At 33.2% G+C, this 14,842-nt stretch overlaps 3 non-coding genes and 2 pseudogenes across 4 annotated transcripts; 2 read left to right on the top strand and 3 right to left on the bottom strand.

Moving 5' to 3' along the window:
• Positions 1 to 174: 174 nt before the first annotated feature.
• LOC104750732 (pentatricopeptide repeat-containing protein At1g68980, mitochondrial pseudogene) lies at positions 175 to 2,304 on the bottom strand (annotated as a pseudogene). Its single transcript, XR_015583923.1, has one exon. The product of XR_015583923.1 is annotated as a pentatricopeptide repeat-containing protein At1g68980, mitochondrial pseudogene (transcript).
• A 5,037-nt stretch (positions 2,305 to 7,341) lies between these two features.
• On the top strand, positions 7,342 to 7,414 carry TRNAF-GAA (transfer RNA phenylalanine (anticodon GAA)). The gene has a single exon. It is a non-coding gene; the product is annotated as a tRNA-Phe (tRNA).
• Positions 7,415 to 9,887: 2,473 nt separating this feature from the next.
• Positions 9,888 to 9,960, bottom strand: TRNAF-GAA (transfer RNA phenylalanine (anticodon GAA)). Its single transcript has one exon. It is a non-coding gene; the product is annotated as a tRNA-Phe (tRNA).
• Positions 9,961 to 12,359: 2,399 nt separating this feature from the next.
• LOC104753711 (uncharacterized) lies at positions 12,360 to 13,775 on the top strand (annotated as a pseudogene).
• Positions 13,776 to 14,435: 660 nt separating this feature from the next.
• On the bottom strand, positions 14,436 to 14,508 carry TRNAF-GAA (transfer RNA phenylalanine (anticodon GAA)). Its single transcript has one exon. It is a non-coding gene; the product is annotated as a tRNA-Phe (tRNA).
• Between the last annotated feature and the right edge of the window lie 334 nt (positions 14,509 to 14,842).

The raw sequence follows: 14,842 nt of genomic DNA, 5'->3' as shown, positions 1-14,842 counted from the left end.
ATAAATGTAGCTGCTTGGTTTAGGCAACTGTAAGCTTTGCGTGAAAATGCATTTTTAATCTGCCAACGCATTTTTAATGCTTTTCTCGTTATTAATCACTTCGAAAGCATTTGAAGAGATATTTGAAGCTGCTAGAGCCATCAAGAATTGGTTCGGTGAATGTGCAAAAGTCAGTTCTTATATCCCTGTCGTTCTTATTGAGGCCTCTGCTTACGAAATCATCAGTTACGAAGGAATTTTGCACTAGACATTTGGTTACAACAATAATAAATCAATCTTTATCTTGGCCCCCGCACAAAGACAAATTCTGAATTTGATCGTTGAGGGGTTTTTCATGTGGTAAGACCAGCCCAGTTCTTAAAAGCATCAAGAAACTCAATTTTCTTCATCTTCCTCTTTCTCAACTTTGGCAACCTGAGATTCTTCTGAGTCTCCATGAACGTTGCCTTGTATCTCCACCTATCTACGAATATATTCATCTCCTGACATTTCTCTATCACTTGCAACGCCGTGCCAAAGAACCCTCCTTTCACCAACGCATTCAAGAACGCATCCGCAAGAGCATGCTCCAGTTTTGCTTTCTTATCTTTGAACTCTTTCCACAAAACCACCACCTCGAAGTACTTCTCGCAGCTCACATATCCATTGATCAACGACAAGTAAGTCTGGTTATTTGGCTAATACTGAAGAAAAGCCATCCTTCTGAATGTCACCTTTGCATCTTCTAAGCGTCCAGATTTACAAAAGGCATGGATAATCGAATTCCAATCATGGGACTTCACTTCTACACGAGGATCTTCCAAAACTTCCTCCACAAACTCTTCCATTAACTCAGGTCTCTGATTCTCAAGGAGACCTGTCATTATTGTCAAGTAGCATCCTTTCAAATCCTTTACTCTTGTTTCTCTCATATCCCTAAACAATGTAAGCGCAGATACGAAATCCTGTTTCTTCATGGAAGCTTCGATCATCGTGTTATAGGTCTCAACGTCTAATTGAAGACCAGACCTACTGATCTCTGTAACCAGCTGAGTAGCTTCACCTGTTCTGCCTTCTTTGCAATAGGCATTCAAGATCGGCACATACACCCCAATCCCTCCAGATCCTCCCTGAGCATTCATTTCATCTAGAATACTTTTACCTGAAAATCCAAGCTTCACACAAGCATTTACAATTCCAAACCCAGATCCGTCAACCTCAATGGATAAAGATTCAAACTTCTGAGCTTCAATGATCAGTGTGGCTAATTTGTTAACGCTTTTACTCTCAATAAACCCTTTAACTAATTCATAGTACGTTTCCTCACCGAAACTCGAGTCTTCTCCACCTCTTTTGAGACTATGCAGTATAACATCAGAAACACTATCTAAATCACCATTCTTAACGTATCCACTGATCATATTGGAATAAAGGATTCTTCTACTCACAAACCCAAAACCATCCATCAAATTCTCAAGCTCACTTAACTTCTCCCTAAGCCCCTTTCTTGCATACAAATAAGCAAGAAACCCAAAACTCAATTCATCAGGCTTCACACCCAAAACATCCATAGATTCAATCACATTTTCAGCATCAGCCAGAGATTCCAACTGCCTACAACACGCTTCGAGAGCCGCATTACACGCTACCAAATCCGGTTTCATGAAATCAAGCTTCTCATCAACAGCAATTCTACAGCTTTCCTTAAACACCTTAAGAAACGAAGCCAAGCTTCCATTTTGACGACACGTATCGATAATCAAATGCCCCCAGAGATCAAACGGAACAAAGTACCTGTTTTTAAACATACACTCCACCCAAGCCAACGCTGGCCCTGAAGCTTTGGCCAGTTTCATCGACTCCAGAACCGTACGAACAGTCTCAAACTCCAGCAAAATCGGATCTTTCTCGATTACGTAAGTAGCAGAAACAAAGGCACGCTTGAGTCTGTGCCTGGGGGAAGTGTTTTGATCTGCTTGGTTGAAGGAAGACAAGTGGGTGATGAGAGAGTTGAGGAGGCTCTTGTCGGGGAGAGAAGAAGCGGCGGCCAAGGATCGGAAGACCTTCCATGCTTGATCAGTGTCGTGAGCGATTAGGGAATGGCGCAGAGTAGATTCAAAGGTGGTCTTCTGATGTAGGGTTAGGGTTTTAGGCGAAGGTTTTGAGGGAATCGAAGAGAAGGGTCTTCTTAGTGAGATTAAAGTTAGAGTCTTTCTCAACATTCGAGAAACCAGGGATCGTCTCCGTCTCTTCGTTATCGACTTTAAGTCTTTTTATGATAACTCTTTGTCGGAATCGTGACATAAATATTTGATTGTTCAGAGATACTCTGAGAGAAACAGAGGGGTTTCTGTTTTTTTTTATATGAAACTTTGAAAGTGTTTTAGTTTCATACCTCCAACCACGCAGATTCTTACATACTAGAAAGACTTTAACTTCATATTGTTGAGATAAACAAAGATGAATTGAAAGGGAAATTTACAAGCTTGTAATAATATCTTGACAAATGATTTGTTGAATAGTATCTTTTACTTATTTTTGTAATGACTCATGAGCATTCCTTCACAATGACAGATATATGAAAAGATAGCAAAAGTAGTAGTCTAGAAAAGATAGTGACAATAATCCTTTATCGAAGCAACCAATATCGCAAAACAAGTTTATGCTGTCAAGTCTGTAAGAGAAGTATAACTAAAAAGCATATAGGTTTTACCAGTTTGAATTTTTTTTTTTTTTTGTCACAGTAAGTTTGCTATTTCTGAATTGTAGACGGTAAAGTTTGAACCTTCTAAAACATACTAATTAAAGATACAAATATCAACTTTGGCAGCTCAAAGAGTGGATTACGCACATCATTGTTTTACGCACACCATTGTATGCATAAGAAAATATAACGTAATTTGGCTATTTTGAATCTAAGCTTGTTATACTAGGAAATTTTCTAATGATTTACGACAAACCAAACGAGTTCAAGTATGATGTCGAAGATTTTCGTAAGAATATTGATAAGGTAGATCTCGAGGAGGAAGTTGAGATTTATGCGGTTGGAGATAAAAACCGCTTAAAAATCAACATGTAAACATAGGAGGAGCATAGAACGACATTTTAGTGCTTGAGAAGGCATAAAATTTATTCATTATGATAAACTACTAGGTTTTCACCCGCAGTACACCGCGGAACTAAATTATAAATTAATATATTTTAAATAATATTTTTAATTTGTTTAGTTTTCAAATTTCAAATTAATTAAATTTTATCTAATCAATTTATAATTTTGCTTAGAATTTTTTTCTTCTTTTTACGTTTTATACAGTTTATAACACATTTAAATTAAATTTGTTATTAGATAGAATATAAAATTTTAAAACACTTAGTTTTGTTTTCTATAATTAAACAGAGGTATATATGGTATGTTAGTGTATACAATTTTTTTTTTTGAATATTAAGAATGTGTTGTAGTATGTGTAGTATATTGTAGTTCATATACTAAATAATTTATAAGTTAATTTTCCAAACTATGACTACAAATCTATAGTTTTAGTGTTGGTTCTATAGTCCAAACCCACCATGCTAGGCGGATCACGCAACATGTTCAAAGATTTTTAATCCGCAAAATTCATTATACGAAACCCGTGAAAGTAAAATATAGTATGTGAGGCTAAAAGTCACTTTTTATCAAATCAGTTTTTCAAATTTTTAAAGAACAATACCTCTTCTCTCACCTCCTTATAAAATAAGGAAATAACATATGTATACATACAATTATGTTCGTTACCTTTTAAAACAATTAGTTTCTATAAAAAAAATCAAATATAAGTAAAATTAATTTGTTTATTAAATTAATTATTTAATGTCAATGACATGCCTGTAAAATAAGTGCCAACTTGAGGATTTATTTTAGAAATGTCTCAAAAAATGTATATGTAGATTTGGATTATATGGAATCGAATAAACAAAGTGCATGGCGGCACCCCTCAAAGAAAACTCCAAATGTCGCCTCAATTATTAATCATCATCGCGATCATCGAGCCCAAAGTAATTAATTCATTCTGATTAGTTACAACTAGAAACTAACTCTCCTCTGTAGCCAGAGTCATTAAATGATATAAGGAAATTTATTGATGTGTTTGTTTTTATGATTTTTCCTATACGTTATATAAAATAGAAAAATATCATAAAATAACACTAAAACAAGTTTTATGGACAATTATAGTATACACTGCATAAATTTTCAAAACTAGCACTATTTAACACATTACAATATTTAAAATTAATTTTTCGAATTTTTTTTTTTAGGTTTAGGTTCTCAATTTCACATTTAGGTTTTAGTTTTGAGGGGTAGGGTCTAATATTTTGAATTTAGGATTTTATTTTAAAAGATTAATTTTGAAATATAGTGCTATTTTTGGAATTTTTGAAATGTTGTGCTAAATTTGGAACATAAACTTATTTTAATGCTATTTTTGAGAATCTCTTTATAAAATATAAGTGAGTTATAACATAAAAAGGGATGACGACCTAGATATATGTGGGGAAGATTGTGTTTTATGCATATTTTTGTATCTCATATTAAATATCTTCATCTCATATATTACAGATTAATATCTGCATTTAATTCATATAGTATTATTTATTTCTTCTAAATAATATTCTTTGTATAATTTTATTTGTAAATTAATATAAATATATGCGCTTCTTATAATTTGTGTGTATATATAATATTATATGTGGGTTTTATGATTATTTTATTATTATACTTTGTACAAAAAAATATCGAGACCAAAACTCAAATTAACCAATAGCCTCTGTCTCTTTCGTTTTTTTAATCCATGCTTAATATTTCATGGCCTTAAAAATCAACACAAAAAGCATTATTTACCATATTTTGTGAATATTATGTGTTAAGTAAAAATAGTGTGAACATATATGTTTAGATAATTCATAAGAAAATTCTAAATAATCATTTTAACAAAATATAATCAAGAAGAGAAAATATTGTGAACATATATGTTTAGATAATTAAAAAAAATTATAATTAATCATTTGAACAAAATATTATCGAGGCGAGAAAATCTTATGTTGTATGTAGTTTTTGAAATATTAAAATGATGTTTTATGTACTTTTTGAAATGTTGACCAGTCACTATTTTAGTGTTTTATGAATCTCTATGACATATTTAGTAATAAAATTAAACTATTAAATAAATGAGGAGAATTCAGAAATTCTTTTTACTGAATATTTTCAATAAAAAGAAAAATTAGTAGCAATTTAAATTTCAAAATCACAAAAAAGTGGATTATGTGTTAGAGATTCCCATCATTTTTTTTATAACAAATACTTGTTTTCATTCCTCAAAACAAATCCAAGTATATAGAGAAATAGAATTTAAATATCTCAAAACTTAAAACATAAATAAAGAATATCCATCATCTTCAATAAGCAAAACTTTCAGCAAACATCAAATGGAAATAGCTCAGTTGGGAGAGCGTCAGCCTGAAGATCTGAAGGTCGCGTGTTCGATCTATACTCACCGCATCTTTTTATTTTTTATTTACTTTAGTTATCACAATTACTCACTAATCTTAAATGGTTTCCTATTGTTGCTACTTCCCTTGTTGATCAACAAACAATCTTAACACTTTTTAAATACATTTTTATGTCATCTTTACGGATTTGGTCAAAATTGAAATATATAACCAATTCAATGATTCAGATCCTCATTATTTTTCTATATATGGTCATTCATCGATATACTAATATTTCTATTTTTTATCATTAACAATAAATATAGTAATTAATAAATATCCTAGTATTCATCGAGATTCTAATTATTAATCTGAAATTATAACTTAAAACCAAAATTATTTAAAATATTAACTCAATAGTATATGCTAAAATTTAATAAAATTACTTATTCCCATATTCTTAATATAAAAACATACTTATAATTCTTTCAAACTCACCACCTGTATATTTAACAACTAATATTGTAAATGTTTGCAAATACAATAAAATATTTATAAAACTTTAGTATTTTATTTTTTAAAAAAAACAAATATCAATTATTTTATAATTATATATAAAAATATACAAACTATTATATGGTGGTGTACAACGGGTCCATCCTAGTATAAGTATTAACTTTTAAGAGAATGCATACATATAATAAGCCATACAATGCCACAATGGATGCGCAAACTCTATCTACTTATATGAGTTATTAAAATGAGCGGACCATTCTCTTCTTATTGGTGAATATAACTCAAAATCTGAAATAGAAAACCTAAATTTCATTATAAAAACTTGAAATTACAAAGAAAGATAATACATATTATGAAAAAAAATAGATAATGCAATTATGTAAACAAATGATTTTTTTGCTGTCGAACGTTAATGGTGAGCCATCTTTATATTTGAAAAGAGGTCGTATCTATCGAGCAAGTAAATAAATACCAAATAGCTTCTAGTGTTTATGCGAACTTCAATAAACTTAAAACCAAAATGCTTGGGTGGTTTGCTAACATATATCATCCTTTGAAAGCAAATACCAGAAAACTGTATGCATTAGAAGGAAAAAGCACACTAACCAATTTCAATACGAAGTTAAATGACCAATAGTTTCTTAGGTTTCTAAAGAAGGACAATCAGTACTTAAACAAATCCAACAATATGTTGGAAATTAAAGATGTCCAAAACACCAAATCATCAACATAATGAAGATAGAGACTAGCGGTGAATACAATAAAACCTAAATTAAATGAAAACTGAAATTAAAATTCTTCTCCCCTATTGGGATATTGTGGGAGAAAGTCAAACATGCGACCGGGTGGTGGAGTAGATCTAGTTAGAGAGATTGCTGATAATGCGAGAGGCAAGATCATATATGCCAAAACCGGAAACAAAAACCATTCTTTACCATCTTTTGTGTTGTGAATATTATGTGTTAATTAAAAACAGTGTGAACATTTGTATAGATTTAAAAATTTTGAAAGGAAATTCTCAGTAATCATTTCAAGGTAAGAAAATCTTATGTTAACATCACAAAAATATTAAAATGACGTATTACAGTAGTTCTGAAATTTTGATCAATCACTACTTCAATGTTTTTGTGAATCTCTATATTCTATTTAGTAAGAAAACTAAACTTTTAAATAAAAGATTTAGAGAATTCAAAAAGTCTTTAAATATTTTTAATTAAAAAATTTCAATAAAAAAAAAAGATTAGTAACAATTTCAAATCAAAATAACAAAATGGAATGATAAAAAAGAAATGGGGATTATCATGGATAGAGAGACTCCCTACATCTTTCATATGTATGATAAGTGAGTTATTATATTAACAAAAACTGAACAAATATAAAGTGGGGATAGCTCAGTTGGGAGAGCGTCAGACTGAAGATCTGAAGGTTGCGTGTTCGATCCACGCTCACCGCATTTATCATGTTTTACATTTTTTCTCTTCTATAAAACACACCAATACTTTACAGATTATCAGTTAAACCTCTTATTATTATCATTTTTTCACCTTTTCTACAAAACACACCAACACTTTATTGATTATCAATGAAACGCCTTCTCCAATTTTTCACATATAGTATTCCTATGTCACAGGACATCATATTGATTTTTTTAAAATGTGCTTTTATAGTCTATAAACCTAAACACAGTTCACATAAATCATAATCATTTATCCCATATAGGAACTTCAATGTAACAATAATAAGTAGTGGGGGTAATTGTAGAAACAGCATAGAAATATAGGGTGTGTGTTACTGAATTTTCTTTACAGCCTTTTTCCGGTTAAAGAAACTTCACATTTTCTTGTCTAGGGTTTTGATGTCTAGGGTTTATTGTCTATGTTTTTCTTCTCTCAAACTAGGATTTTACAACAATGTCTCAGCCTTTGAGTCGAATCTCAAACCTTTCAACAGCCCAAACAACAGAAATCTTTACGACCACGGCCACAGCCGCGACAACACCGCATCTCTTTCTCGGCAAAGATGTTGTCAGAAAATCTTCTTGTGGTGGAAAATTTCGTCAACTTCAACCTCTACGATCCGAGGAAAAGCAAGAGCCAAGTGAAGATAGAAAACAAGTTTCTACCAAGGGAGGTCTATAAATCTCACAAGATAGGATCCTCAAGAGGGTGGTTAGCTTTTGTGAACAATAAAGATATAACATTAAGAGATGTTAAGATTCGTTAACACTTAAACCCCTCCAAGAAGATCATACCTTTACCTCCAATAACCAAAGACAAATACGAAGATGTTGTCAATGTCTCTGTCTCATCTTCAAATGAAGAAGATTGTGTGGTCGCTGTTAAGTTTTACGGTTCACGACTCGGTCTTTGGGTGCAAATAGTTGCACAATTGAAAATGTTGAAGGAGTTGAAAAAAACTTATTCAATCAATTTTCACCATTTGAATGGAAGAGGTTGGAATTTTTTTAAAAAATTATTCAACCCATTCAACTTAAAAAGTTGAAAAAATAAACTAATCTTAGAACCAAAATGTTCAACTTGTTCAACAACAATTTTAGAGATGAATGGGTTGAATATTATTCGGTCTAATTTTGTTAATTTATTTTTTTTCAATTTTAAGCAACCATTTGCAGCTTTTGTGGTCTTGGTGACTCGGAGTAAATGATAGTAGACGATAAAAAAGATGGACAATGAATGTCAATGCGAGTCAACTCCAAGTCACCAAGACCACAAAAGTTGCAAATAGTTACTTAAAAGGACTCACATCGACGTGCCTTGTCCATCTTTTCTATCTTCTACTGTCATTTACTCAGAAAAAAACCCGGAGATTTTACTTGAAATTTTTTAATCCTGACTACACCGGTCAAACCAATTTTATATCTGAGCTGGTTTCTCGTGCTATCCGCTATCTCTCCGACTCTACTCCACCACCCGGTCGCATGTTTTGGCTTCCTCCGACAATATCCCAATAGGAGAGAAGATTTGTGTTTCAATTATCAATTAATTTAGGTTGTTGTTTTGTATTCATCGGTAGTCTCTATCTTCATTGTGCCATTAATTTGGTGTTTTGGACATCTTTCCAACTTATTTAGGGATTTTTAAGTATTGATTGTCATTTAGAAGCCTCAGACACATTTATTGCGTTTCAAGGAAGAGTCTCTATTAGTCATTTAACTTCATCTTGAATTTGTTTTGTGTTGCTCCTAAAGTATACAGTTTTCTGATATTTGGTTCAAGGGATGAGATTTTTTAGCAAATGACCCTAGAGTTTCTAGTTTATGGAATTTGCATTTACACCACTAGCAATTTGGTAGTGTATTTACTTGGTCGACAGCTGAGACATCTTTTTTTTTAATGTAAATTAAGATGGCTAACCATTAGCGTTCAACCAAAAAGTTATTCTAATTTATTTTTCATGAATGCATATCTATCTTTTTTTCTGTTTCATTTTTGTTATTATAGTATGCATTATCTTTCTTCATAATTTCAAGTTCTTTGAACTTTAGGTTTTCTATTTCAGACTTTCAGTTGTATTCACGGTTAAGTAGATAATGATCCACTTATTTCAAACAACTCATATGAGTAGCGCATCCATATATTGTGTCAGTGTATGGCTTATTATGCATATGCATTATCTTATAACTTAATACTAATATACAAATAAAGATCTTTTGAGAATTATTAGATATATATTATCAAGTATGTCCTTAGCTCTGTCACCAATTAAATTGTACTTAATCAGATATTTGTGATCATAAAGGAAACTTCTCACAGAGAGTGATAATCACTTACGGTATTGTCCTGTGTGTTCACAGTTGAGAGAATGTTTTTTGATTGACAAAGAAAACATCAATGATAGGAAACCATTGAAGACTAATAAGAAGTTGTGATGATAAAAAAGAAAAAAAAAAAAAAAAAAAGGAAAAATGCGGTGAGCATGGATCAAACATGCGACCTTCAGATCTTCAGTCTGACGCTCTTCCAACTGAGCTATCCCAGCTTCATGTTTACCTTTTTATATTGTATAACATGAACATGCCAGGTGGGAAAAATTGTCCTCAAATCATACATTATCTCGTGTTAACAACTTTGGATGTGTTTTGTATGCATTGTTGTGTCTATCTTTTATTATCTCGTTGATTTAGTGTTTTGGACACCTTTCCCACTTATTGGAATTGTTTAAGTACTACTTTCCTTTAGTAGAAGCCTAAGAAATTTTCTTGCTTATCAAGAAAGAATCTCCATTAGTTATTTTATTTTGTATCGAATCTGTTTAGTGTGCTTGCTCCTAAGAAATATATACAGTTTTATGATATCAAGAAATTTTCTTGCTTATCAAGGGATGAGATGTTTTAGCAAACGACCCTAGCGATTTAGTTTCTACTTTATGGAATTTACATTAATACTACTAGCAATTTGGTATTGTATTTACTTTGTCGACAGTTGTGACCTCTTTCTAAATGTAAAGATAGCTCACACCATTAGCCTTCAACCACAAAAAATCATTCTAATTTTTTTCCATGAATGTTATCTATCTTTTTTGGTTTTCTTTTCATAGTATGCATTATCTTTCTTTCTGATTTCAAGTTCTTATAGTGAAATTTGGTATATTATATGATTTATGCTCCTAAGTAATAAATTTATACATTCTATTTCTCTCGCGATTATGTATTTTTGCTATCAAATTTTTATGAAATTTGAAATTTCAAGCTATGTAATTTGTGTAAAAATCACAGGACCATGTATTCGTCTATTCAAACGTCTCTTCAGTTTTATAGTCACTAACCTTTATAAAGTTCGCATGATATATTCATGATCTTCATTTATTTAAGATAGGGACTATACGTAACAACCATAAGTAATGGGGTAATTTTGTAAAAAAGCATAGAAATATGGGGGTGGGGGGGGGGATGCTTTTGAATTTTGGTCGAAATATCCAACTCGAACTCCAGTAATATAAGTGTAATTTCCAACGTATAAGTTAGAAAATGTAAAATAACATGTAAGAAAGAAAATAATTTTCTTTGGTCAAAAATAGTTTCTTTGGAAAACTCACCTCATGTGTCACCACAATCCGTACACACACTTCAGTTGTATCAACGTATTCTTCTATTCGTGTTACGGTAAAACTTTTACCCCATAAAAGAGTACGAGTTGGCGGGAGGACTCGAGAGGGGAGGAGGGCAGACCGAGAAATGTTTCGTCAAGGCTTTAGGGGAGAGTTTGATAAGCTCTCTGACTGGTCCTCTGAGGACGAAGATGACGGGGAGTACTACAAACGCATCGGTGAGGAAAAGCAAGGTGGCGATAAGGAGGAAGATGGTGGAGACAAGAAGGAAGGTGAAGGTGGAGACAAGAAGAAAGAAGATAAAAGCGAGGACGGTGGAGAAGCTACGAAGAAATAGGAGCTTCTTGTTTCTGTGGAAGTCTGAGTGGTTCCATTTTCGTTTTTATCTTACTACTATTTTAAATTTCCTTCAAAAGCTCTGTGAGAAGAGTCTCTATGTTACACTATATTTAGCTTTTCTTCCTTCACTTTGTTTCTTTGTTAATGTTACCTGATCTATCTAAAGCTTACCTCGGACTTAGTCAAAAACTATGTTTATCTTTTACGCTGTTTCTGCTAAGTTTTACATATCTATTCGATCGGTCCAAACATTCCAGTTATGTCGTTGCAATTGATAGGGTATTTTATCAACTAGAGAAAGATTATGGGGTAAAAGCTTTACCGTAACATACACCAATCATTGTATACTTTCAAATCGTACTCAATCCCTTTTCTAATAATGTTTACGTTTTATTATCACACTTCACACCACCACTGCACCACATGTAGTACTGTGTTCACACGACAGCGTATTGATGATCTATTCTATTCTATTTAGCTCTGGGCATTCGGGTTCCGGAACCCGATCGAGTTCGGGTTTTTGGGTTTTCGAGTTTAAACATATAGAACCCGTTCGGGTTTTTAATACTTTCGGGTCGGGTTCGGATATTACCCGTTCGGATTCAGGTTTTTCGGGTATACCCGAACTCAATCAAACCATGAACAAATAAAAAGAAAACTAATTTTTATTTTTTTATAAATTTTAGAAATCTTGTATATATATAAATATTTAACATTTCATCTTAGAACAGAGAAACTAAGATGGTTAAAGATGCACCCTTAAATGCTTAAAGTCATGGGTTCAAATCTTCTAAGATGTATATTTTTACCATCTACTTCGGGTGCGGTCCCAAACGGGTCCGGGTAAAATGCCCAGGCCTAAGATTTCTATTGATATTCATACGTGTCTTCGAAAAGCATTTTCAAAGTAAAGAAAAAGAAGCAGAGTTTTGGGTGGGTTTTATTGTCAAAGTAAAAAATGCCCAGGCCAATAGGGTTTTATTGTCTTTGATTCTCTTCTGTGGAAAAGCGAATTAGGGTTTCTAAAACAATGTCTCAGATCTTGTGCCGAATCTCGAAGCTTTCAACATCTCGGAACCGGATCCTCTGTTTCCGGCGATCGGGATTCTCGACGGTTGCGACGACACCGTATCTCCTCCTCGGAAGCGATCTTGTCGGAAAATCTCCTTGTGGTGGAAAAGTCGTCAACTTCAACCTCTACGATCCGAGGAAGCAAGAGCAAGTGAAGATCGAAAGCAAGATTCTACCAAAGAGGTCTATAAATCTCACAGGATAGGATCATCAAGAGGGTGGTTAGCTTTGGTGAACAAGAAAGATTCAACGGTGCGTCTCGCTAACATCTTAAACCCATCCAAGAAGATCATATCTCTGCCTCCAATAACAAGAGACAAATATGAGCATGTTGTTAATGTCGCTGTCTCATCACACTGTGTGGTCGCCGTCAACTTTTACGGGTCAAGAGTCAGTATTTGTGGTCCTGGTGACTCGGCGTGGACTCGCATCGACGTGCCTTGTCCATCTTTTCTCTCTTCTACTGTCATTTACTCGGAGAGACCGGAGATTTTACTTGAACAATTGTAACCCTGACTACACCGGTCCAACCGATTTCACACCTAAATCCGCTTTAAACACTCCGGTTTGTGACTACAAGAGGTTCGTCTTCTCTAACTTTCTTGAAGAAATGCCATAGTTGGAGAACAGCAACTCGTCGAGTCATCTTCCGGCCAATCCTTTATCGTTCTTTGGTAATAATAATATAAAAAAAAACTCATTACTTGAGCCTTTTATCTGTCTTTCTCTCTGCTTTGCTTACATGAAATATGTGTTGTTGGTCAGGTTCGTGGAGAGATTTACGGACAAAGGAGAAGTTGCTCCATGGGGAGACACACGTTACAACAACAGCAAAGACCTTCGCAGGAAGACCCAAAAGATCATGGTGTTTAGGCAAGACGAAGAGCAAGGGATTGGTCCTTACACCGATGACATTGGTGATCTTTGCATTTTCTTGGGAGAAAACGAATCCTTCTGTCTCTCTGCTAAGGACTTCCCCGGTCTTAACCCTAACTCGGTTTACTTTGCCGGCCATGGTTCTGGTTTTGGCATATTTGATCTCGCCTCTAGCACTATCCGCTATCTCTCCGACTCTACCCCACCACGCGGTCGCATGTTTTGGCTTCCTCCCACAATATCCCAATAGGAGAGAAGATTTGTCTTTCAGTTATCAATTAATTTAGGTTGTTGTTTTGTATTCATTGGTAGTCTCTATCTTCATTGTACCGTTGATTTGGTGTTTTGGACATCTTTTCAACTTATTTTGGGATTCTTAAGTACTGATTGTTATTTGGAAGCCTAAGACACATTTCTTGCGTTTCAAGAAAGAGTCTCTATTAGTCATTTAACTTCATCTTGAATCTGTTTAGTGTGCTTGCTCCTAATGTATACAGTAGTTTTCTGATATTCGGTTCAAGGGATGAGATGTTTTAGCAAACGATCCTAGCAATTTAGTTTCTGTATGAGTAATAGAGAAACATCTAAACGACCCTAGCAATTTAGATGTTTATGGAATTTACATTAACACTACGTACTAGCCGTTTGGTACTGTATTTAGTTGGTCGACGCTGAGACATCTTTTTTTTAATGTAAATTAAGATGGCATGGCTCACCATTAGCGTTCAACCAAAAAGTCATTCTAAATTTGTTTCCATGATTGCATTATGTTACCTATCTTTTTTGGTTGTTTTTCATATTGTGCATTATCTTTCTTTATAAATTATAATTCAAGTTCTTATAATGAAGTTTAGATTTTCTATTTCAGTCCTTGAGTTGTATTCATAGTTAAGAAGAGAATTTTCCACTCATTTGAAACAACTCACATGAGTAGATAGAATTAGCGCATCCATGAGTAGATAGAGTTAGCGCATCCATTGTATCGTTGTATAGCTTATTTTATACATACATTGTCTTCTAAGTTAATAATCATAAACATATGATCCTTTGAGAATTAGATATATGTTCTAGACTCTGCCCTTAGCTATGTGACCAATTACCTAAGTGGAAAATTAAAAAAATGCGGTGAGCGTGGATCAAACACGCGACCTTCAGATCTTCAATCTGACGCTCTCCCAACTGAGCTATCCCCGCTTCTTGTTTATTTATTTATATAGTGTAATAGAAACATGACATAGGTCGGAAGAAGTGTCCTTAAATAATACTATATGACATCTCGTATTATTTATTTAGGAAAAATTCTTGGGTGAACCACTCTTATTCACCCCCTCTTAATTAACCAATCAAAATACAACAAACTGCCATGTCATATCATATTTATAAAATAAATCAAAATTAAAATAAAAAGACAAAACAAGTTAAAGAAACCAATTATGTGGATTTTTTATTAAGGAAAGTATGTTGGTTTAGGTTTATAAAATAATGATTAGAGTTTATATTTTACAATTAAACTAAATCATATGTCGGT

This window comes from Camelina sativa, chromosome 16 (assembly GCF_030686135.1).
Source record: "Camelina sativa cultivar CO46 ecotype springtype chromosome 16, ASM3068613v1".
Classification (NCBI taxonomy): Eukaryota; Viridiplantae; Streptophyta; class Magnoliopsida; order Brassicales; family Brassicaceae; genus Camelina; species Camelina sativa.
Note: the sequence above shows the minus strand (reverse complement) of the source record. Positions and strands in the feature narration are given on the sequence as shown.